The following is a 26,508-nucleotide window of genomic DNA, read 5'->3' on the forward strand; positions in this document are numbered from 1 at the left end:
TAAGTTTATTCTCTATGCCATTATCTAAACCATTAACGAAGTGGGATGGGGTGGACTAGGTCCTGAGGCCCCCTTCTGGAGGCCTTTTGACCCTGCCACTCTTTGCCCCAGAAAAGGGCTGTGGAGAGGTCCTCCGAGCTGCCTAGAGTGGCTGTGTTGGAAGCAGCCAATCAGGGCCTAGCAGGCTAGTATAAGAAGAGGGGCAGGGCCAGGCTGAGAATTTCTTGCTAGGTCTGGAGGAGAGCGGCTGGTGCTCCAGGCTGGCTCCACAAGGACAAGGCCCTGAGGTAAGGGTGAAGAATATGCAGGAGCCATGGAGAAGTGGCCTAGGGAATTATAGCAGCAACACAGTTTATTTAAAGGGACGTTGTGGATGGCTGCTATCTATAGGGTCTATGGGCTGGGACCTAGAGTAAAGGGTGGGCCCAGGTCCCCACCACCAGCCACTGAGAAAGTGGCCTGGACTTTGAGGCACCCCAGAACTGAACTGTAGTGGCTTAGCTGAAGAGCTGGGGCCTGATGCAAAGACACTGCCTCCAGGGAAGGAGCCTTGGGGCACTGCTCCAGTCCGGAGCAGGGAGAAACTGAGAGAAACATTATAGAGGGTACTGAGAGAGGCCCTGTTGGACTTGTACCCCAAAAGGGATTTGGTTTGCTTTGTTTTGTTGTGTGACTCAGCCAGAGGGCTGAGTCAGCAAAGACCCACCACAAATGGGTAGAGGGAGAGTGCAGGCACACGCACTTGGCAAGGGGAATGCTCATGAGAGGTGAATGCAACCCTCTTGCATGAAGATATTTAACAGAATTGGCCCCAGAACTGATCCCTGCGGGACCCCACTTGATATGCCCTTCCTGTTTGACTGTGAACCACTGATAAATCCTTTCTGGGAATGGTTTTCCAACCACTTATGCACTCGCCTTAGAGTACCTCCATCTAGGTTGTATTTCCGTATTTTGTGTATGAGAAGGTCATGCAAGACAGTATCAAAAGCTTTACTAAAGTCAAGATGCACCACATCTACTGCTTCCCCCTTATCCCACAAGGCTTGTTACCCTGCCAAAGAAGCTATCAGGTTGGTTTGACAGGATTTGTTCTTGACAAATCCATGCTGACTGTTACTTATCACCTTTATTATCTTCTAGGTGTTTGCAAATTGATTGCTTCATTATTTGCTCCGTAACCTTTCTGAGTAGTGAAGTTAAGATGAGTGGTCTGTAATTCCCTGGGTTGTTCTTATTTCCCTTTTTATAGATTGACACTATATTTGCCCTTTTCCACTCCTCTGGAATCTCTCCCATCTTCCATGACTTTCCAAAGATAATCACTAATGGCTTCTATATCTCCTCAGTCAACTCCTTGAGTATTCTAGGATGTATTTAATCAGGCCTTGGTGACTTGAAGCCATCTAATTTGTCTAAGTAATTTTTTAACTTGTTCTTTCCCTATTTTAGCCTCTGGGCCTACCTCATTTTCACTGGCATTCACTATGTTAGATGTCCAATCGCTACTAACCTTTTTGGTAAAAACTGAAACAAAGTCATTTAGCACCTCTGCCATTTCCATGCTTTGTGTTATTGGTTCTTCCCCCCTCTCCCCCATTGAGTAAGGGGCCTACCCTGTCCTTGCTCTTCCTTCTAATGTATTGGTAGAAAGTTTTCTTGTTGTCCTTTGTTTCTAGCTACTTTAATCTCATTTTGTGCCTTGGCCTTTCTAAGTTTGTCCCTACATACTTGTGGTGTTTATATTCATCCTTTGTAAGTTGACCTAGTTTCCACTTTTGGTAGGACTCTGTTTTTGAGAAGGGGGACAGCAGAGACTCTAAGGGTTTCCTTGAATCTGAGAAGAGACAGTCGTTTTATTGGATAACCAGGATTCTGGGTTACTGGCCCCTGGCTATAACAACTCCCATCTTCAGAGGGGTGGTGCAGCCTGGATTGATGCCAAGTTAAAATCGCTCTCTCCTCTGTTATTTCGGCTGGACTGCTTTACCGGACTAACAGTGTGCTGTCCCTGGCTTCAAGATCTTCAAGTGCCCACACAAGTGTCCAAAACGCTGAAATTAGGAGGAGTGCACACTCAGGGGTGGGGTAACTGGTGCCAGTGTAAATGCAAGTTAGTGATGTTTCATTTACTATTGTAAACTGCATTTATTAACTGATGTATTGAAGTGCCCCCTACTGATGTAAAGTAGCTGTGACATTTTCATTAATCTCCATCTGTTATAGCCTGTTTTTTTTAAATTGTTAAATAAAGGTGTGTTAGCGCTAGTCTAAGAGTATGTTGGTTGTATATTGTTTATAATTGGTACTTTGAGGTTAAACCCATTGCACAGACTAGCTCAGGTTTATTCCTGGAGGCTCCCGAGACACGCCAGTTAGTGTGTATGGGGTCCAGCCAGGCAGAGGCACCACAAGGTTAATTTCTGTACAAGCAAGAGGGCTGCAGCAGCGGGGTGGACAGAGGATTCCCACCTATTCAACATCACTACCTGGATACTCAGGATCTCCTTTGCTGTCAACAGCATCAGGTGCCCAGACACACAGGGGCATGTTGTCTGTTCCTGAGTAACCCGGGCAGGAAAGGGGGGTTACAGATGTAAGACCACAGAGTGTTTGGCTAAGCTCCTCTTTGGCCCCCTCTGCCCACACTCTGCACTCCTGCTAAAGGGCCAAGAGCTAACTTGTTACAGCCTCCCCTTTGGAGCCTTTTGATACTGTTGCCTCAGGACTTGTGACAAATCCCTGCACAGATTTCGGTGTGGGACAAGCCAACTGAGGTGTAGCGAGGGCAGACCCCCTCTTGAGGGGCTGGGGGTAGCTGATTGCAGCAGTCCCATTCAGATAATAGTGAATGCAATACCCCTCCTCAGAAAGGGAACGCACCAGGCCTGCCTTCCCTCAAGGTGGCTCTGGCATTTAGCCATCTCTGGGTGGGTTCTGGCCATAGCCAGGCCCCACTTCAGGGGGCTAGCATAAGAGGTCCACTCTCCCACCCAGCCTCCCCTCAGCTGAGCTGGCCTTCTCCTTTGAGCAGCCCCCTGAAGCGGGGCTGGCTGATTCCACAGCAGCTCATTAACCCCTCCCTGGCCAGTGTGGGGTTTTTATGCCCCATTTTAAACATTCCAGGGCTGCCTGCCATCCATGCACAAGGACTTGTGGGATGAAGGCTTGGAGGTAAGCTTTCATTCAAAAAGAAAAGGAGGACTTGTGGCACCTTAGACTAACAAATTAATTTGAGCATAAGCTTTCGTGAGCTACAGCTCACTTCATCGGATACATGTAGTGGAAAATACAGTGGGGAGATTTATATACACAGAGAACATGAAACAAAGGGTGTTACTATACAGACTGCAACAAGAGTGCTCAGGAGAGGTGACCTACTGCCAGCAGGAGCTGGATTTGAGCCACTGAGCTTCATGGGAAAGACTCTGCACCCCTTTAGCAATTCTACCCAGCTCCTGATCTTTCAAGCGTTTCCTAGCTATACCTCACCTTCTGTCCTCCAAAGCACAGAGCAGCCCTTGTGCCCGTTTGCCCTGACCTGGGGGAGCCTTTGCTTTCCTAAACAAGCCTTGGAGCCCAAGTTCTCTGCTGGGTGAGCGATGCATCCTGCAGGCTGGTGCTGGCAGAGGATGCCACAGAAATAAATTTCTGCCTATTGTGTGGGCTGGGCACCCCATTTTGGAGCCCTCAGCATGCAGTAGGGTAGGGCGTGAAAGAGGGAGCAGGGAGGGGCGGGACAGAGAAGAGACCAGCCCTCCCTAGCAGCCAGAGGTGGGGCCAGAGAGAAAGCTGAGGCAGGGTTGTGTTTAACCCTGTTGAATAGTCCTGAGCCACATTAGACCATCATCAGTTTATCAGAAATTATCGGTATTTCAGTAGCATTGAGCTCAGAACTCCACTCCGTGGGCCCTCGTACTGACACCCAGTAAGGGAGAGACCCTGCCCCAAGGATTTTACCATCCAAATAGCCAGGATAAAGGGGAAGGGTCATTTTACACAGGGGGAACCAAGGCAGAGAGCTGTGAAGTGACTTGCCACAGTCACAGTGAGGAGTCTACAGTCGAGTTGGGAATTGAATTCAGCTCACCCTGGTCCCATGCAGTGCCTTACCCACAGGGCCAACTTTTCTCTGCTCTGTAAGCCCAAGAGCTGGCATAGTCCAGTGTCTTTGCCCCAACCACCCAGTGCCCCTGGAGTGACAGACTGGACCATTGAAACAATACAGAAGCCAAATACACCTACTGCACCAGCAGCTTTCCCTGGTTACTGTCCAGCACACAGCTCCCACCACCCCTCCAATCAGAAATGGGGACGCAGGGATGCCTGGCAGCCTGAGGAAAGATTTTTCACAGCTGCAGCGGGAGCAAGGCCCCGGTGTTGTGCAGCCCTCTCGCTGTTCTACACGTTCACTCTTAGGCTTTGCAGGATAAATATGTCATGACACAAACCCCCCAGAGGACACAGCGGGGTGTTCAGTTCTGCCAGGCACCGAGCTTCAGGAAAGGTGCCCCAACCCCCTTCTGTTCTGTCACAGTAACTCACTCGATGGGTGACATTCTGCATTTTCCATCCTTCCCGCTAATGAGGCCAATCAGCATCCGAGCCTTCTGGCCGCTCCCGGGGCCCCTTTTCTGTTGCTGTGTTTCTCCGCTGGTAACGTCTCCTTTGCCTAATCTCTCTGTAGATCTTCAAGCACCTGTGTCACTCCCCTTTTTTCCAACATGAATTCAGTGCTTGTAAAAGGTGCTGTAGCAGCAGCTCTGTTTATCCTCTGAACAGGTGACTAGTGGCAGTGCAAGCTTCTCCCATCACCACCTCTAGCCATGTGCCTCCACTTAGCCCCGATCTAGGGGAGAAAGGGTGTTACATTTACTTGGCATCCATTAAATCTTGAAAAAAGAAAAGGAGTACTTGTGGCACCTTAGAGACTAACAAATTTATTTGAGCATAAGCTTTCGTGAGCTACAGCTCACTTCATCGGATGCATTCGGTGGAAAATACAGTGGGGAGATTTATATACACACACACAGAGAACATGAAATAATGGGTTTATCATACACACTGTAAGGAGAGTGATCACTTAAGATAAGCCATCACCAGCAGCAGGGGGGGGAAAGGAGGAAAATCTTTCATGGTGACAAGCAAGGTAGGCTATTTCCAGCAGTTAACAAGAACATCTGAGGAACAGTGGGGGGTGGGGTGGGGGGAGAAATAACATGGGGAAATAGTTTTACTTTGTGTAATGACTCATCCACTCCCAGTCTCTATTCAAGCCTAAGTTAATTGTATCCAGTTTGCGAATTAATTCCAATTCAGCAGTCTCTCACTGGAATCTGTTTTTGAGGTTTTTTTGTTGAAGGATAGCCACTCTCAGATCTCCCACCCCACTTATGCTCAAATAAATTTTTTAGTCTCTAAGGTGCCACAAGTACTCCTTTTCTTTTTGCGAATACAGACTAACACGGCTGCTACTCTGAAACCTGTCATTAAATCTTGGCGTCACTGCTGAGATAAGAAAATCAAGCCTGCCAGTTATGCTAGGACTGTGGCCGCCCATTCATGGGAAGCAGAATGAGATCAGCCCATTTCAGACAGGCTCACGCACAAGCCGTTGCTTGTCAGGTAGATTTTTCTGAGCTTCCTCAGTTCCAGTAGTTAGAAACATATGGTCCGTGCCAAGACTGTCTTTATTAGCCAGTTCCTCCCCGCATGGATAGATGTCACTTCAGGCACAAACAAGGTTCCACCAGCCCTGTCTATCCTGGACCACACTTTGCATGCCCTCTGTGTGGTTGAATCCCATTATTTCCCTCTCTGAGTAGCGTTTGACTGAGGGATTCTTTTGGTTGGCCCCCTTGGCATGTTCTATTAGTTATGATTCCATAGTGAAGGTGTAACTAGCTTTCTACTTTAAGGTCGATTTACACCACATGCTTCACAGCCACCTCTAACCTCCTCAAACAAACTGCTTTTCACCTAAATTTTCTCATGCATGTTCTTTTTCCCCTGGGAGAATGCTTTTGTAAAGTTTGAAACAGCTTGGGTTAGGCATCTTGGAGCTAGACGGGTGTGGAAAATGAGAGCTTGGTTTCACTTTTGGAAAAGAAATGTTCAAGTTTTTGGGAATTCTATCTTGACTTGGTCTAGGAACTTCCTCCTCCTTGATTCAGCCATCCTTAATGAGAACTAGCACCTTTGAATACTTTTAGGAAAATTGGATCATTCGTGTTGAGATCTTTGAGAGTTCCATCAGGTCTGGGTGGAGCTTACCTATTTTCATAGTCTCCCTTGAGAGTTCAGTGAGAACTGTACTCAGGCTCCCACACGGCATTTTAGAAGGCACTATTAGATTCTCAGAGCCACCTAGGAAACTTGGATACTCAAATCCAGTTGAATCTGGTGGGAAGTGGGCATCCAAAACCCTCTGATAGCTCTAGAACTCCCAGCCTGAGGGCACAGGTAGGGCTGTTTTTAAAACAGAATGATTAGTGCAGAGAACACAGGACTGAGCATAGAGTTTAAGGCCAGAAAGGACCATTTGATTTGGTCTGACCTCCTGTCCATCATAGGCTACCAACACCAACCAGCACCTACACATTAAACCCAGCGACTGAACTTAGACCAAAGTATTACTGCCCACTTGGCTGCTAGGTTGGCCCACAACAAGTGGTGGCCCATGACGGTACTTTGCTCTCCTCTGGCACCTTCCACCTGAGGATCTCAAAGTACTCTACAAACACCCATGAATAAAGTCACCCAACTGCCCTGGGAAATGGGGAAGGATTATCCCCATTTGACTTATGGGGACACTGAGGAACACAAAGATTAAGGCCAACTCTTTTAAAGTAGCTACTGATTTTGGGTGCCCACCATGGGATACCATGGGCCTGGTCTTTAGAAGGGCCAAATCAAATATTCACCACTCTGGCTGAAACCAAGTGGAGCAGCAGATGCCGAGTGCCTCCGAATATCAGGCCTGCAGGGTCTCAAGCGAGGCACTCCAATTTAGACATGTGAAAACTTTGGCCTGAGTGATTTGCCCAAGGTCTCCCAGGGCCTCTAGGGTGGATCCAGGGCTCAGATTCAGGCTGTCTGCCTCTCACTCCTGTGCATTGACAAGATTATCCTTCCTTCTACCAGTTCAAGGAAAGAAAGAGGAATCAGGTTTGTCCTTAGATAAGAGTCATATACCTGGTGCCTCTAGCATTCCTCGTCAAACCCAGAGGTATAACAAACAAACACAATAACATAGCACCTTGATCTTCTACAGCTTGACGTTTTTATTTCCACTTAAGCAATACACAAAAACAGATGGCTCAGTGGATATACTTGGCAGGGCTTTAAAATTAAATAATTGCATTATCAAATGAAAACTATTAGCTCCACAGGTTACAGCAGCACCATCTCTCTGGGAGAATGCGACTTTTTCTGCCAGAGGGAATACCGGCAAATAGGAGTTCTTCAGCAAAGCTGCACAATAAAACTGACTAATCATTGACCAAGACATGCTGGTAAGTAACCGGCGTTGGGACAAACATGGCTGTGAAGCATCAGGGTTCTAGAGAGGGCACTGAACTTTCTGATCCAGCTTATGGGTCAGGGTGAGCCCTCCTGAGTTCACGCTGAATGTGCTCAAAGGACAAACGGCAGTGAGAGAGTAATGGGCTTTATGCCTTATGCCACAGACTGCTACAATACCCTGCACGAAAAGCCATACTCTTTGGAAGGGAGCTCAAATGGGTCAGCAAACCAGGGATCAAGAGCCCTGGCTTCTATTCCAAGCTCTGTCACTGGTTCACTGGCCTTGTCTACATGAGCGTTTTTCTTCAGCTGTCCCGCTGCTACCCCACGACTGGTGCGGAGCACTGTCCTACACAAGCTGCTGGTGGGTTGGCCCCGGTGCTCTGCACAGGATTACATGACGCTGCAGTTAAGATGCTGAGGGCCGGTCCATTGTAGCATCCACAGCTACTCTAGCATCCACTGCTGTTATCCTTCTTGGAACTTGTGATAGGGTGCCCACCCTGCACAAGGCTTGAGGGGATTAAGGTGGTCAGGTGGGCCAATTTACTCCCCTGGCTGCAGCTGGCGGAAGAGCCAGGGAGCAGGGGTTGATTAAATGAGGCTTAGCTGGACAGGAACAGGAGGGGCCTGGCTAAAGCCCAGAAGCTGAGAGCAGAAGGGATGGCAGGGAAGGAGTCTGCAGCCGCCCTGGGAGGAGGGAGTTTGGGCCGGAAAGCCTAGCACAGGGGGAGAGGCAGAGAGGTAGGGAAGGCAGCAGAATGCAGGGTAGGGCAGAGCTTGGCTGCTGATTAGTGTGACCCTGAGCTGGAACCCGGAGCAGAGGGTGGGCCCGGGCTCCACTACCAGCCCCTGGGGAAGTGTTGCAGACCAGACAGCGGAGAGCGGACTGCCGGGGACAGTTCACCCTGAAGGACTTGGATACCCTGGAAGGGAGGACCATAGTGACCTGACCGTGGGGGCCAAGTCACGAACAGGAAGTGGCAGCTCTGAGAGCAAGAGGGTGCAAGGTAAGAGAGGATGATGGAGGTGAGATGGCCAGAGGAGGGCTCAGCAAAGAGCTAATCCTCAGAGCGGCCAGGAGGAGGCACCTTAGGGGTGAGTGGACTCCACAACAGAGCTGTGCAGGTGGTGATATAGTTGGGGAAACTTCAAGAAAATAGTGTGATCCTGGACAATTCACCAGGGGCTCAGTTGTGTGCAGCTCCAGCCAGGGAGTGCTGTGGCGATTCCTCCCTTCCCTCCCCCCAAACACACACACCCCAGTGAGAGCAGTGTGAGGTACAATCCCTCCTGGAGTTCCTGGGGCTGGGGAGCATGTCTGATTCTACACCAATGCTGGACAGTTCCTCCTGCACATCTGGCCAGCTCCAGCGTGTGAGGGTCTGAGAGTCATGGCCCCACCTTCCTCCCTCGCCCTTTGCAGCAACAAGCATCTCCAGGGGTCCTCAGAAGAAGCAGTCGCTGCATTAGTTCCTGGCCCCACTGCAGGGGGACAATGGAGAGGGAAGCTTCTTAGCCTAGACCCACCAAGGTATCTTTCAGAGTAGCAGCTGTGTTAGTCTGTATCCGCAAAAAGAAAAGGAGTACTTGTGGCACCTTAGAGACTAACAAATTTATTTGAGCATAAGCTTTCATGGACTACAGCCCACTTCATCGGATGCATGCAGTGAAAAATACAAGTAGGATGATTTTATATACATAGAGAACATGAAACAATGGGTGTTACCATACACACTGTAACGAGAGTGATCAGTTAAGGTGAGCTATTACCAGCAGGAGAGAAAAAAACCTTTTGTATTGATAATCAAGATGGGCCATTTCCAGCAGTTGACAAGAACATCTGAGGAACAGTAGCAGTGGAAATAAACATGGGGAAATAGTTTTATTTTGTGTAATGACCCATCTACTCCCAGTCTTTATTCAAGCCTAATTTAATGGTGTCTAGTTTACAAATTAATTCCAATTCAGCAGTCTCTCTGTTCTTTTTACCAAGGTATCTAGGTATCTAATTCCCACTGATTTCAATAGAAGTGAGAAGCCTAAATACCCACGAGGAGCTGGGCCCTTGTGATATGCCTTCCTGTGCATGTGGAGAGCACTTGAGCGCAATCTAACCCTTAGCTTCTCTGTGCCCTAGTTGACATGGGCCCACTTTGTTGCACTGGCAGAACTCCAATGAAATCAATGGGATTGCAGTGGGTCACTAAATGATCAGGCATGACAGAGATGGCCACAAGGCAAGCACAGAGATAGATCAGCTTGAGGAGTAGATACAATCCTATGTACTTTCCTCTCAGCGGTGCTGAGAAGCTTCAGGAAAGTTGGTAAAGTACGGAAAGAGTCTCAGAAAGGACATGACAACTTTGGTAAGTGCCATCTCCCTCTCGACTAAATCTATCACTGGAAAAGCCCCGCTGGTACATTGTGTTAAAATACGGCAAACAGCCAACATATTGAATTTAAAAAGGAATGCACATTAATAAAATCCTGGCCTTAACAAACTCTCGCAGTCAAGTTCAAGTGCGTTCCACAATTGCATTTCCCTTCTCAGACGAATAGACGATATCTGACAAGGAAACAGCCACTCGCTGAGGTTCTGCCAAGCGAAATTCATATGTCTATCAGCTCCATCTTTCTATTAAAAAGCAAAACCACTGTCAATTTGGAAAGTGATCCCTCACTGGCAGAGCAGATGTCAATTTCCTTGGCCAGGCCACCTTGGGCTGCAATCACAGTTGCCAACTTTCACATGGTAAATAAGTACCCGACTTTCACAATAAGCCAAAAATCAAGCTAATCCAATCACCCCAACTCCCTATTTGATATAAGAGGAGTTGTTGATCTGGACTGTGGGTCCCACCAGAGGGGAAGGTCCCTGGCCTGTCCCCCGACCCATTAGGTGGGTCAGCAGAGACTGCGGGGATTGTTCTCCTCCTTTCCCCATGCTGGCCAGTGATGAGAGTAGCCGAGAGAATGGCAGGTTTGTGCCACTGACAAAAGGAGCCAAACTGAGGGCTGCCGTAAACCTCTGAGGCAAGCAAATCCGCCAGAAATCGCAGCACCCACTAAGGCAGAGGAAGAACTGGATAATTGCATCTTGCCTCACTGAATTCCCTCTGCAGTTCCAAACACAAAATATCTTCACTTCCTGTCCTAAACTGCACAGTGTTGCTGTGGGCTGTTAAAAAGCTGATGCATACTATCCCAGAGGAGCTAAATGACTGCACTGTACTGATGGAAGGGAAAGGCCTTGCTTTGACATCTTGGGCAAACTATTTAACCTCTCTCTGCCTCAGTTTCTCCACCTGTAAAATGAATACATTTGCGTAGCTAAAAGAGTTACATTTGTATATCTAAAAAGGTCACTGTGAGACTTAATTAATGTTTGTAAAGGGCTTTGGGACCCTGGCAATAAATACATTATATCAATGACAGGTTTCAGAGTAGCAGCCGTGTTAGTCTGTATTCGCAAAAAGAAAAGGAGTACTTGTGGCACCTTAGAGACTAACAAATTTATTATAGCATAAGCTTTCGTGAGCTACAGCTCACTTCATCGGATGCATTTGGTGGAAAAAACAGAGGAGAGATTTATATACACACACACAGAGAACATGTCTCTACGTAAAAGAATGAATGGACACAAATCAGACGTCAAGAATTATAACATTCAAAAACCAGTTGGAGAACACTTCAATCTCTCTGGTCACTCGATCACAGACCTAAGAGTGGCTATACTTCAACAAAAAAGCTTCAAAAACAGACTCCAACGAGAGACTGCTGAATTGGAATTAATTTGCAAACTGGATACAATTAACTTAGGCTTGAATAGAGACTGGGAATGGATGAGTCATTACACAAAGTAAAACTATTTCCCCATGGTATTTCTCCCTCCCACCCCACCCCCCACTGTTCCTCTGATATTCTTGTTAACTGCTGGAATTAGCCTACCTTGCTTGTCACCATGAAAGGTTTTCCTCCTTTCCCCCCCCCTGCTGCTGGTGATGGCTTATCTTAAGTGATCACTCTCCTTACAGTGTGTATGATAAACCCATTGTTTCATGTTCTCTGTGTGTGTGTATATAAATCTCTCCTCTGTTTTTTCCACCAAATGCATCCGATGAAGTGAGCTGTAGCTCACGAAAGCTTATGCTCTAATAAATTTGTTAGTCTCTAAGGTGCCACAAGTACTCCTTTTCTTATTATGTCAATGCAAATTGTTATTGCAAATTGGGTTTGTTTAGTCTGGAAGTTGTTACAAGGAGGAGGGAGAAAAATTGTTCTTCTTAACTTCTGAGGATAGGACAAGAAGCAATGGGCTAAAATTGCAGCAAGGGAGGTTTAGGTTGGACATTAGAAAAAACGTCCTAACTGTCAGGGTGGTTAAGCACTGGAATAAATTGCCTAGGGAGGTTGTGGAATCTCCATCACTGGAGATTTTTAAGAACAGGTTAGACAAACCCCAAATCCCCATCAGGGATGGTCTAGATAATACTTAATCCTGCCTTGAGTGTAGGGGACTGGATTAGATGACCTCTCAAGGTCCCGTCCAGTCCTATGTTTCTATGATCTGCAGACAGTTATGTCCTTCCCACTAGTCATTGTTTAACCAGGCTGGTCCTATTTACTGCTATTTCTTCATAAATCTATCCTGTCAGAGCCTTTATCATTTTTTTGCCCTTTTCCACAATTCCTTCCTTCCTCCCGACATCTTCCCAGTACAGAATAACCCAGACCAGAAGGTAATGTTCTGGAATTGGTCTCCCCAGAACCAGATAGAGATTTTACTTTAATTCCATTAACAGGATGTCTGGTAAACAAGATTTCTGCAGGGGAACATATTAATCCGTGTTAGAGTATCACGAGGCACTCTGAGCAGGAAAGGACTTTCTATGCTCCTGAGAATGTAAACCCATGAAATTCCAAGAAATGGCAGAAATTAGTATTAACTATAGTATTGGTCCTGTATATTTTAAGTCTAGACTACAGGTGTGTTAGTATCATATTCTGAGTTTGTCCAGGATTGCTGTTTTTGTACCATCTCCATCATCACAGTGTCAGAATAATATTGTTGCAAATGGAAAATCTGAGTGCCAACAAATTTAGAGAAGGCGCTGTTCCCCTGTCTTACTTTGGAAGGGGACTTGGCCAGGATCGAACTCTAAGACTGTCTTAGATAGCTGTGCTCCCTGTACCTGACACTTGAAATGAGCCACGCTGGTTAATGAAGTGCTTTATTTCTTTGCATAAATTCCTCACACAGGCCCCACTCTGAGTCAAGTGGCATTCGTTGTAAAGCTCTAATTGCATTTCTCCTCAGATCAAAGCTCTATTTATTTCTGTGGTGCCATAGTGAATACAGACAAACTATATCCTCCCAGTGTCATCTTTTCTAACATGCTGATCCTGCAAGCCCTCCCAGGGATGTGTAGTGCTTATTACTCCCATGGAATTAGTCCCAGCCTTCTGGGTTGGCAGGGTCAGACCCTCTGGCTGAAGCACACTGAGGAAGGAACGCACCATAATTTGAATTGGTTGGTGCAGCAGATGTCTTGGTGGGACTGGATTTTAATGCCAGACTCTCTGGAGAGATAGGGGTGCAGGAATAGCTCTGGGCCCGGGAAGCCCCACCCTGACAGCCCTTCTGGGCATGCTCCAGTTGGAGCAGGGGCTTAAAAGGGAGTCACTTCAGCACCCAGCAAGGTGGCAGGTAGAGAGATACAGAGCTGCACTCACTGCTACGAAGGAACTATGCCAAGATGAGGACAGCTGCACCAAGCCTGGATTCCCTAGCCTGCAGAGGCACATGGGCCAGGTCAAGGGACAACCACCTGCCATGATGCACCCCAAGGATACCTTTCTTACCATGCGCAAGAGGGCCCCTGGGTCGTCACCCGGTGGAGTGGGAGGGCCTGGGTTCCCTTTTCCCCTACCACTAGGCAGGGCTGCCACCACAGGCTCTAACCACTAGGCAAGGTCTCACCTGCTCACACTAACCTTAATCTCCCTTGCTGCAAATTAAGCCCATTGCCCATTCCCTACCTTCAGTGGACGTGGAGAACAATTGATCCCCATCCTCTCTAGAACAGCCCTTAACAGATCTGAAGACTATTCTCAGGTCCCCCTCAGTCTACTTTTCTCAACACTAAACATGCCCCGTTTAACCTTTCCTCACAGCACATCCTTTACCATTTTTGTTGCTCTTCTCCAGACTGTCTCCAATTTATCCACAGCTTTCCTAAAGTGTGGCAGGAGAGGGTCGCAGCACAGAGCATGTGCCGAGCCATGGGATATGGCCCAGCAGCGGGATGGCAACGGTTGTTCTGCAGCAGCCGCAAGAGTCTCACTCTGCTGCATATCGCTCAGTCAGGCGTCTGTCACTTCGGGCCTGGATTCCTGCCACTCTCTCTCTGCTCACCACACTGCCGCCTGTTCAGAATGCTGCTCCCCCCCACACATACACCCTGCCTCTCTCACACACACACACACACACACACACACCCTGTGGTCTCAGTCCCTGCTCTCCACACTGCCGCCTGTTCAGAATGCTGCTCCCCCCACACACACACCCTGCCTCTCTCTCACACACACACACACACACACACACACACACACACATGGTCTCAGTCCCTGCTGTCCACACTGCCACCTGTTCAGAATGCTGCTTCCCCCCGTGCACACACACATACCCTGCAGCTCTGATGAGCTCACACACACACACACACACACACCCTGCAGTTCCCTCCCCGCCATGGTCTCAGTCGCTGCTCTCCACATAATCGCCTGTTCAGAATGCTGCTCTGGCTCCCCTACCCCTCCACCACGCAAACCCTACAGCTCAAGACACATGAGCACAACTGTCCTTGTCTGCAAGGCCTGTCCTGCTGGACCCCTAGCTACCGCCATGATCTCAGCTTACCCAGCCACCTCCAGTTTCTCCAGTTCTCTCTGCTGTTCTTCTCAGTGCAGGGCTCCAGCCAGTTCCCTTCTTTCCTCCTCTGCTGGCATCTGACCCTTAGCAGATGCCAGCCCAGCTCCACACAGCATCTGCCACCCTTGCCAATTCCCCACTCCAGTTTACCCAGCTCATCTCCGCTGCCTGTAATCAGTGCACTGTCAGCCACTCCCCCCCACCCTGGCATCTATTATTCAAGCCTCTCTTATCTGCTGTCCATACCAACCCTAACGCCATCCTGCTGTGAGGTTACCCGGTAAACTGGAACTGGAGAGGTCTTAAGAGATGTGTAGGAACCACTAACATTAATGCTTCCCATTCCCCTGCCACTTTCCAGTTGCACAAAACCAGAATTATTAACCCCATTTTACAGACAATGAAACCGAGGAATTAGAGGTCAAGTGACTTGACTAAGGTCACAAAGGGAGTCAGTGGCAGAGTCTAGGCTACGGCTCAGGAGTCCTGTAAGCAGCCCCACTAGGCCGGGCTGTTTTGCATTCTGCTCCCAGAGAAGAGTCCTATCAAATTTATTAGGGACTAAGCCAAGAGGGTTCTATGGGCATGTAACAGAGATCCATAACAAGTATTCCAAAACTTCCCAGACTGACACCCCATTCCACTGGATGGGTTAAAAACTCTATTGTGGGTATATAGCAGGAATATGATGCCGTAGGGTTTAAAGTACCCCTTATTGGGTTTAGTCCTACTAAATTCTATAGGACTTATGGAAAAGGATGAAACAAAAATAATTTAGTCTATAATTTTTCTTCTCTCCCCACAAGACAGAGCATCCAAATTACTTTCAGAACCTCAAGGAACGTCTATATACCTCCTGCCCCAGTCAAAGTTTTCTCAACTTCTGAAGGCTGTATGCAGAGCCTTAAAATGAGAACGGGGTTACAAGAGAGCATACTTTGCCACCCCCAGTGGTATCCCAGAATGTGTCCCCCTACAAGACTAATGGTGGTATATGGTTTCAGAGTAGCAGCCGTGTTAGTCTGTATTCGCAAAAAGAAAAGCAGGATTTGTGGCACCTTAGAGACTAACAAATTTATTTGAGCATAAGCTTTCTTGAGCTACAGCAAGTGACAGAAAGCAGCAATAGAAAGACAATGCGTGGCAAAGAGATGCCAGTGATATGTCACAGGGCCAATCACACAGGGGAAAAGACAGAGGAACAGACAAGGGACAGAAGAGGTGTTTGCAGACAAGATTTGTAAAGGGGCAGAGAGCTGGTGAAGCAGAGAGACTCAGGAAGGCTGTTCCAGATGGCAAACGCTTCTGGGGAGAAGGCTATTGTGCCACCAGGACAGGAATTGTAGGATGGAACAGTGAGGGGCTGGGAGGGAGTGGGAGGGGCAGTGGTCTAAAGCCTGCCCACAGAGAGTTTTAAGGACAAGGAGGGCTAGGTCGTGAACCCGGAGAACAAATGCAAGGGGCAAAATTCACCTCTGGCTTCACTGCAGCTCCAAATTCCCACCACTGACCTCTTTGGCATGTAAAATTAGAGCCACAGAAATAAGCAGCAGAGGCAGAAGCTTGACATGATGGTGGGTTCTTGCCTTTAACCGCTCCCAGGTGTCCTGTAATCTTAGTTTCAATGTTCCATATTGCAGGTGACAATGAAAGAAGCAGTGAGCTACCAGCAGTGTGAGATGGAGGCATAGCTGAGTGTCAAATGAGTGATAAGCTTTTGGATATGCCATGTCCTTGTGGCATAACGCAGTGGTGTGGGCACTGTGGGAGTTGGGAGATCCAGAATGCAAGAGGATGGGGAAAGCTGATCGCTGGGAACCATTTGTCTGAATCAAATGCCACCGTTCGCCGTCCATCATATTTTATGGACGACCAGAGTGATGTCAGCTATGCGGCATACAGGTGCAAAGTTGGCTGGGGCATTATGTTGGTTTAAAAATGTTATGTTTCTGAGATTAGCCGTAAAGATTTGTTCGTCTGAAATAGCTGTGCACAGCAGTGGCACATTGATTCATCCACCCAGCGATAGCAAGAGCTGCAGAGTGAAACGCGTAGGAGACAGAAAGTTTCTCATTTTTGACTTTTGGTTTCATTCTGTAGCTTTTTCATTTTGTTTGGATCAAGTGATAGAGCCCTTCGGGAACACTCGCAAGAGGTGTCTTCAGAGGAATCCTACAAGTTTTTTATCACACTTTTCCCCCAGTGGGGCAGCATTTTAGACTCACTGAACCAGACCCCTGTTTATTATGATGGCAATTTCCCAAATGCAATTTGGATCAGTTTAGCTATCGAAGGAATTGATTTGCAGATGGAATCAGGTGCATTTCACGGTCTGATTGTCAAACAGACACATACATTTTTCCCCTGTGATTGTTTGTCAGTGCAATTTAGGTCATTTATGCATCTAATTCCCTGCATTCACCTACAAACTGGATATTCTGAGATACTAATGGAGCCAGCAAATAATTGCAAGCACAAAAACAGGGGCCAGAGTTTAGAATTCTGGCCCCAAATGTGTGAACTTGTTGAGGGAAAAGCTAATATGTGCAGAGCTGGCACCTTTTGGCGCCAGCCACTGTCTGTGCAGCACAGACCGCAGCACATTTGGGGAATCGTTTCAGGCCTTGAAATTGTTGTCCTTCCTGTCTTTGTGGTATGCGAGGCACATTGTGTAACTGCATGTTCCGTTTTAATGATAAAGTTGTTGACATTCTCAGAACACAAGAAAGCACTCACCGGAGAGTGGCTGAGGATGGGGTGAGGATGGAATTCATTGGTTAAGGGTGCCGATGCACGAGGGCAGCACGCGATGTCAGATGGTATATAAGCTTTGCATAAACTGTATACAGTGTCCCCTCCTGACTAGCGGGGGGGGCACCACGCTCGAGCGTAATACATTAAACACAGACTGGAAACTCTGCAGATCTGGACCTGGTTTTTGGTGCCTCAGCCTAAAAACTTGAACCGTGCGTGACCAATCAGGTATAATTCGCAACAGTTTTGGCGACCCAGATGGGACTTTAGGCTCGTCACAAAAGGCGTACTGAGGTTGCATTCCTCCTCGCGGACAGCTCTAGCCGGCAAAAGGTGAATTTACCTTGGAGAATTCCGACGGGGGGAAACACGAACAGTCGCTCGGACGATAAGGTGGCACATTAGGTGTCCCCTCGGTTGCCCAATTATGGGCTCTGGGCAGAGTATCAAGAAGGGGACCCCTTTGGCGGAAATTTTAGAGAATTGGAAAAATATTTCAGGCACCCATGGCTTAAAGAAGAAGAAAACTATTGTTTTATGTAAAGTAGAATGGCCAGTAATTCAGGCCCTTCCTGAGGTATCTATGCAATGGCCACCTGACGGGTCATTTGCAGGGGAAATATTGACTGCGTTGAGAAAGAGGCTGGAAGATAAGGCTCCAGCCCAGATGGATTACTGGTATGTATGGGACAATTGGGCTTATGCGCGTGCGAAAGGACGTCCTCTTATTTCTTCTTTTTCTTATCTGTCCCCGGGGTCTTCGGCCCCACCCTATCCTCTGCCTACTTCCTCTCCCTTTCCTCCAGCTTATTCTAAGCCTTCTAATTCATGCCCGCAATCCTCCCGGTTGCAGCCTCCCTGTTTATGTGGACCCGTTCTGGATCCACCGATTGCTTTGCAAGCCTCTCTTATTCAGCAACCTCTTGTCTCCCATACAGTGGACAGAGGTGAACAAGTTGTTTTCCCCTATGTGCACCGCCCCTTTGGCCCAGGCGACTTGATAACATGGCAACAGCAGATGCCTCGCCTGCGTGATGATCCGGAACAGGTATTACAAACGATTCGATCTGTGTTTACTGCTTTTAATCCTGCCTGGGGGGATGTTCAGGTAATTTTGGACACACTTTTTACTCCCGATGAGAAGTATTCCATCTTGGATGCCAATAGGCTCTGGGCAGGAGAGGATAATGTCCGTACTGCCTGGCCCCTTGTTGATCCTGGTTGGAACCCTAATGTTTCTGCCCAAATGGACCTCCTTAAAGCAGGCAGGGACGGTCTCTTAGAGGCGGTGCGTAAAGCAGGTAGTAAGTCAGCTAATTGGTCTAAAATTCGTGAATGTCAGCAGGAGGTCACTGAGCATCCCTCTGCCTTCCTAGCCTGCTTGTCGAAACGAGTCCACATATACGGTGGCATCGTCGACCCAGAAGCAGAGACAAACCGTCCAATGATGGTTTCCTTTTATGTCGATCAAGCAGCCCCAGACATTAGAAAATATTTCTCTAAACATGTGCCTGATTGGCCAGGGAAACCTCTCCAGGAAGTAGTCCGCTTGGCCACTTTCGTGTTTAATGGCAGGGACGAGGAGAAAGCTAAGGAAAAGCGTAAACAAAAGAAGGAAGAAGTAAGTATGTTGGCAGCTGCGTTGCAGGTCCCAGTTGGGAGTCAGAATTGGCGGGAGCATGGCGGGGCCAAAGGCAGGGGGCGGGGACGAACAGAGCCAAGAGGAAATTGGGTCAATACGAAATTTGGCACTTGTAACTACTGCAAACAACCAGGACACTGGAAAAGGGAATGTCCCCTCCGCCCAAAGGGGGCCCCTTGGCAGGAGCCAGTGCACAATGGCCTGTCCGGTTTTTCCCAGACTTCTCAAAGGTATCCTCCCACCAACCCTTTGAATCAAATTGACCCCCAGTGACTGGAGGCAGAGATTTTGGGAATTTTGGGAGAGTTGGAGTGGGACCTGGGAATGCAGTCACAAATTTACCTGCAAATTGGGGAATGTTTAGTGCCTTTCTTGGTAGATACAGGAGCCACCCTTTCCACTATAACGTTTGTGCCAGGGCCCGTGTCTAATACTAAGGTGTGGGTGCAAGGTATAGAAGGAAACCCCTGCCCGGCTCGGTTATCTTACCCTATCCCCATTAAGCTTGGTTTTCTAAAGCTATCCCATAGGTTTGTTATAATGCCGGAGGGCCCAGCAAACCTTCTGGGACGAGATGTGCTGGGCAAATTAGGAGCACATATATATTGTGCCCCTGAGGGGCTTCGTCTGATTGTTCCAGATTCGACAGTTGCCTCTCTTATGACATTGACTACGTCTGTTCCCAGTGTACCCTTTGAATTGTCTAGTGTTCCCCATTTTTTATGGAGTACAAATTCCACTGATGTGGGTCTCCTTAAATCTGCGGTTCCGGTGAGTCTAACAACTAAAGATGGGCCGCCCCCTTCCGTGAAGCAGTATCCCTTGCCAAGGGAAGCGGAGGAGAGTATCTCACGTGTTATTGACAGCTACTTGGCACAAGGAATTCTGGTTCCTTGTAGTTCACCCTGTAATACGCCCATCCTTCCGGTAAGAAAACCTAAACCAGGAACTGACGGGCACCCGGTTTATCGGTTTGTTCAGGATTTACGCGCTATTAATGACTACGTTATAGCCCCGCAGCCAGTTGTTCCTGACCCGAGTACTATTTTGACATTAATTCCTCACTTGGCCACTTGTTTTACTGTAGTTGATTTGTGTGCCGCGTTTTTAGTATCCCTTTGCACCCGGATTCCCAATATCTATTTGCCTTTACCTGGAAAGGTCAGCAATTAACATGGACGCGGCTCCCCCAGGGATTCTCTGGATCCCCTACTATCTTTTCTCGCATTCTCACAGCAGATTTGAAGGACATTGTTTTGCCCGGTTCTTCGGTTTTGGTTCAGTATGTAGATGATTTGTTGATTGCCTCTTTGGACTATAGCACATGTTTAACTGATTCTGTCGTTTTACTTACTGCATTAGCGAATAAAGGTCATCGTGCGTCCCCATACAAGTTATAGCTGTGCCTAAATCAGGTAATTTATCTGGGTTTTGTAATTCGGCCTGGGGAGCATTTATTATCTCCCGATAGAGTGCGGGCAATCCAGGATTACCCGCGCCCGACAACAAAAAGACAGTTACGGGCTTTCTTAGGGGCTGCCAGCTTTTGTCGACCTTGGATCGTGGGGTTTGGAGAACTGGTAAAACCCCTGGTCCAAGCTACCACGTCATCAACCTCGACCCGATTTCCTGGACTATGGAGAGGGAGACTGCCTTTACAGCGGTTAAAAAGGCTTTGGTTATGGCGCCCGCTTTGGGATTCCCGGACTACGGTAAACCATTTTTTCTTTTTAGCCATGAACAACAGGGAGTGGCTAGTGGAGTCCTCCTACAATATCTTGGAGACCGCCCACGCCCCATAGCTTATTATTCAGTACAGCTGGATCCTGTTGTCCGGGGCTCTGTTTCCTGTGTGCGGTCGATTGCCGCAGCGGCAATCATGGTTGAGCGTTCGCGACCCATAGTTCTGGGACATCCCCTGACTGTTTGGGTCCCCCACGAGGTTGAAATTCTTTTAAAACAGCATTCTACCCAGGCGTTGTCTCCACAACGAGCTCATAAATATAAACTAATTTTGTTGGCCACTGATAACATCACTCTACGCCGCTGCAACACTCTTAATCCAGCGACTTTGTTACCCCTCCCAGAGGATGGCACCCCTCATCATGTGTGTATGGACGTCGTCACCCAGAATGGTAAGCCCCGCCCGGATCTAACAGATTCTCCTTTAATGGAGTCCGATCTGCTTCTCTTCACAGATGGGTCCTCATATTATTTAGATGGCTATCGGGTTTCGGGGTATTCAGTGACTTCCCAGACCGATGTTATAGAAGCCGCTCCTTTACCACCATCATTTAGTGCCCAGGGTGCAGAGTTGTATGCGCTCACGAGAGCTTGCTTATTGTCCGCGGGAAAAACTGCTACCATTTACACAGACTCGAGATATGCTTTCGGAGTTTGTCATGCTACAGGCCAGCTTTGGAAACAGCGTGGATTTCTAACTTCATCAGGTGCAAAAATAGCTAATGGTCCCTTGATTGCCGCGTTGCTAGAAGCTATTTTAGTTCCACGCCAGGTGGCAGTGGTACATTGCTATGCACACAAGCACTCCGATAGTGCTGTTTCTCAAGGTAACGCATTAGCTGATTCAGCCGTAAAAGTGGCAGCTCTACAACCTCTTTCTGTGTCGGTTACCCTCTCCTTGGATGGGTCTTTCCCACCTGCGGATTGGACATTAATGTACACTGATGTATCCTTGGAAGAATTGGGTGAGTGGAAACGTTGGGAGGGTGTGGAGGGCGCGGACAAAATTTGGCGAATCGGGGGCAAACCTATTCTTCCCCGTCGTTATTTACTGGCAGCTGCTCATTATTTTCATTCCCTGGGCCATGCTGGTATTCAAGGCACAGTGGCTGCCATACTCCAATCCTGGGCGGCACCACATATTTATCCTGCGGTGAAGCATATTCTTGGATCCTGTTCAACTTGTTTGGCATTCTCTGCTATGATTCGGTCTGATGCCAGTTCGCGGGGGGGGAGACCTTGGGCGAATTTTCCGTTTCAGCGTCTGCAAATGGATTATGCAGACATGCCCAAGTGTTCAGGATTCCATCACCTTCTCATTATAGTGGACCAGCTATCTGGGTGGCCTGAAGCGGTACCGACGAGGAAAGCAGATGTGAGGTCTGTAGTTAAGTTTCTAATGAAGGATATTGTACCTAGGTTTGGTGTTCCTGAAGTTATAGATACAGATCAAGGCTCGCACTTTACTGCGAAAATTTTGGAGGAACTGTATAAATGTTTGGGAATCACTAAACAATTACATACTCCGTATCACCCTCAGTCTGCTGGTCAGGTGGAACGCATGAACCGAACAGTAAAGACAATGATAGCAAAGTTCTGTAAGGAAACTGGACTTAAATGGCCGGAAATCCTGCCAATCGTCTTATGGCATATAAGGCGGACACCGCGCATGCCCCTGGGCCTGTCCCCATTTGAGGTGTTATTTGGTAGACCCGCTTTAATTCCAGGAACCTACGTTCCAGCACATGCTAGTCTCTTGGATGGTGACGAAACTCTGGCCAAATATGTTGCTAGGTTACAAAAGGAGCTGATTGATAATCAATTTAAAGCTCAATTGTGTCAAACTGCACCATTGGGATTGCAAATTCACTCATTTAAGCCAGGGGATTGGGTTATGGTAAAAAGGATTCCCCGCACAGACCCCTTGGAACCTAGGTGGGAGGGGCCGTATCAAGTTCTGTTATGTACTTATTCTGCTTTAAAGGTTGCAGGAAAGAGCTCGTGGATCCACCACAACTACGTTAAAGCAGCAACAGCGCCTCCCCAGGACCCAAGTGATCCAGCGTACGAGCCATTCCACGGATGAATATTACAACCAACCCGTGGACCGAACCCTCCAATTACTGGAATCTTCACAGCCCACCAGGACTTCTTGTATTTCTCTTTTGGACTTGTATATTGGGAATAGGGGTTTTTGTATGGTACCGGGGCGGATGTTATTATTGGTATGGTTGGCCCGGGGGCTTTTCCCCCTACTCCCAAGTCCAGTACAAGGGTGGGCAGGTAATAGTTTTTTGAATTTGACTCGGGCTATTACGCAGAATATAAATCAAACACAATGTTGGATATGTATCCATACCACCACATATATTAGTCAGGGAATTCCATTGGTGGGGGTCCCTATCCCTACTAATGAAACGTGGTTGTCTACATTATGGGCTAATACTACCTTTCATTGGAATATCACTATTCAAACATGGTCTATTGACATGGTGGTCCAGGGCAATTATGCAATCTGTGTTAGAAGAAATTGGAATCCTGAAAATGGGAATTTTGTAGGAACTTTTATGGGGTGCAATCGTACTATCAAAATTAGTTCGGGGATGGCAACCATTTCAAATTATTCAAGGGCCCCTTGGCCCATCCCTGAAGGATCAGGGTGGTATTGGTTGTGTAACCACACAGCCTATAAAGTTCTTCCAGTAGGATGGTATGGTACCTGCACCCTAGGAGCAATAATCCCTGCTGTAACAGTTTATCAGAGTCTAAAACGAAAAGAAATTCGCAATATAGTATGGAGGGATCGGCAAAGTATCCCTTTTAATTCCCTTATCGAGCGGCCCACGGGTTTTCATTCCTTTGCGCGTTGGTTTCTGCCATGGTTAGGAGTAAGTGAGCTAGAAAAAGCTATAGTTAATATTTCTGCTGCCTTAGAGCAGATGGCCAATGCCACTGCAGATGCTTTATCTGCCCTCCAAACTGAAGTCACACAATTATCTCAAACAACCCTGCAAAATCGCTTAGCATTAGATTACCTCCTCGCTAATCAGGGTGGGGTATGCGCTTTAGTTAACTCCAGCTCTTGTGTTTTTATAAATCAACACCATAGGGTAGAGACTGATATCCATATCCTCAAGCAACAGGCGACGTTATTTCAACATATCAGTCTTGATAATACCAGTACTGGATTGCAGGAAGTATGGAATTGGCTCACATCATGGATGCCGGATCTCGGGGTCTGGGGAAGACGTGCTCTGTACATGTTCATATTGATTGCTGTTTTCTTTGCAGTGTTATTTGTATGCCTTCAATGTTGTAAAATGTGTTATTCGCAGTTATTAGTCCTTCATCGTGGTTACTCAGCTCCTATATAGTGTTAACTGACGTACAAAAAAAAAGGGAGGACTGTTGAGGGAAAAGCTAATATGTGCAGAGCTGGCACCTTTTGGCGCCAGCCACTGTCTGTGCAACACAGACCGCAGCACATTTGGGGAATCGTTTCGGGCCTTGAAACTGTTCAGCACAGACCGCAGCACATTGGGGGAATCGTTTCAGGCCTTGAAACTGTTGTCCTTCCTGTCTTTGTGGTATGCGAGGCACATTGTGTAACTGCATGTTCCGTTTTAATGATAAAGTTGTTGACATTCTCAGAACACGAGAAAGCACTCACCAGAGAGTGGCTGAGGATGGGGTGAGGATGGAATTCATTGGTTAAGGGTGCCGATGCACGAGGGCAGCACGCGATGTCAGATGGTATATAAGCTTTGCATAAACTGTATACGGTGTCCCCTCCTGACTAGCGGGGGGGCACCACGCTCGAGCGTAATACATTAAACACAGACTGGAAACTCTGCAGATCTGGACCTGGTTTTTGGTGCCTCAGCCTAAAAACTTGAACCGTGCGTGACCAATCAGGTATAATTCGCAACAAACTAATGAGCAGAATTGATTGCGTTTACATAGCAGCTTTTGTCTGAAAACACAGACTTTACCCACAACTCACTGCAATCTCTTTACTAAGGTCTACTGTAGATTGAACCAGGTTCTTGTGTGAATGTGTAAGGGCATGGGGAAGGCACAAGGAGCAACTGTGTTCTCCTGAGCACAAGAACTATTCCCTCCTAGCATACTGGTGGCACAAGACACACCACAGGTAGAGGGAGGAAGAGATGGGAGAGGCCATCCCACAGAGAAAGGAGCAGGCCAGGCACAGAGAAAGGAGCAGGCTTCCTGAAGCTTAGCTATAGCTTGGAACTGGAACTCCCCGCAAGCCCGAGGCTTTCACAGATGAGTGCAGGAAGCACCAACCCATGACAACAGGTATCTCAAATAAAAGCGCAGTCCCTGGGGCGTTGTTTCATCAGGTGCCATTATGAAACAAGTTGAGACAAGCCTTAGAAAATCTGTGATCTGCCAATTTCGTAATCCCTGGTAACGACACTGACCCAGATCTGATGGGACTGTTTTGATCTCAGCCACATCTGGTTCCAGCTGGGAGAGCGGATGAAGGAAAGGGGATGCCCGGTGTTGGCAGGAATGTGTCTCAGTGACAGACATGGCCAGCAGATGTAATAGTGTTTTGATCAGTGGATGTTCTTTGGCATAGATTTTGGAACCTATTGGTTCAGCAGATATGGTCTGGTCCCATTTCTCACACAGATAGAACAAAGAGGTCAGATTCTTGCTCTATGATCTGCTGCTAACCCTACCCTGCTATGTGTTTATGGTTCCCTCACTATTTTCTCCTGCAGATGCATCATAGAGAAGACAGTGACATTACGAGCCTATTGGAGCAAGGTACTTGCATTGTATATACACGGCCTTGATGTGTCAACATCTTGGAGTGAATCCCTAGGGGAAAAAACCTTCTCCTGCAGCATGGGCCAAATTCAACTGGCTCTATCTCCCCTGGCTTCAATGGCATTACAAAGGAGGTTAGTTTGGCCCTACAAATGTAGCTGAATTCAGGCTTTGGTAGTGGAATTCCCGATTCAGCTTCCAGGGCGCGGCTGCTCTGCAGCCACTGACTCTAGTTTTAAGGCTTTTCAGTATCTCCTGTCTCTGACAGTTAGACTCAGGGCTGCATCATTATCTCCCAGTTAGAAATGTCCATATTGGAACAGACTCTCCCCTGGGATCTGGGATCCTGGCTGCAACCCTGGCCTATACCAGCTGCTTCAGAGAGAGGTACCAAGCCTGCAGAGAGCACCCAGACAGCTGGAGATTGGGGGAGAAGGGACATTTGTATCTGATCCAAACTGAGGATCGGTTTGTGTCTTGAAGCATGAGGACCAGAAGCCCTTGACATTTTTGTCCTAGCTAGTGTAGGGCCAGATGCTCAGCAGGTGTAATTGGTGTAGGTCCATTGAAATCAATGGAGTTACAAGGATTTGCATCAGCTGATGATCTACCCTGATGGTTCAACAGAGCAGGCTCAGAGAGAATGCCTGCAGGCGGATTGGGAACTGGCAGGAGGGGAGTGCAAGTGGCAATGGCTGCACAGCCAGCCCCCTTTAAAGGTTTTTCTTTGCCCGCTTGCCCTCCATCCAATATTTCCAGGCTTGAAACGATGGGTCTGACAATATGCTGTGTTGCTCTGCGTATCTCCAAAGGCCAATTGTGGCAAGTAGGGGAAATCAGCTCATTAGAGGCTCTTATTTCCAGCCAGCCAGGCAGTTTCTCGAGCCCGAAGTCCATGAACAACATCTCACTTCTCCTGAGCCCTACGTGTAAGTGCACTGCTGTGAATGTTCCCCTCTGGTGTTACCTGGACTGGTGATCTGCTACATCACACCAATCCTTGACTCTGGAAGCCAGCCTTACCCTGCTCTGCTGTGAGAATCCCCACTCCTGGGCTGTTCACACACAGCCTCTGGCATGTAAGCTGCTCCTTGGATTGTACAACCAAATGGCA

General features: G+C 47.8%; 1 long non-coding RNA gene across 1 annotated transcript; it reads left to right on the top strand.

Annotated features, from left to right (window-relative positions):
• The first annotated feature begins 232 nt into the window (after window positions 1-232).
• Window positions 233-26,315, top strand: LOC122457856. The gene is made up of 3 exons (XR_006277531.1): window positions 233-287; window positions 25,346-25,391; window positions 26,154-26,315. It is a non-coding gene; the product is annotated as an uncharacterized LOC122457856 (long non-coding RNA).
• Window positions 26,316-26,508: the final 193 nt, after the last annotated feature.

This window comes from Dermochelys coriacea, chromosome 1 (assembly GCF_009764565.3).
Source record: "Dermochelys coriacea isolate rDerCor1 chromosome 1, rDerCor1.pri.v4, whole genome shotgun sequence".
NCBI classification, from domain to species: domain Eukaryota; kingdom Metazoa; phylum Chordata; order Testudines; family Dermochelyidae; genus Dermochelys; species Dermochelys coriacea.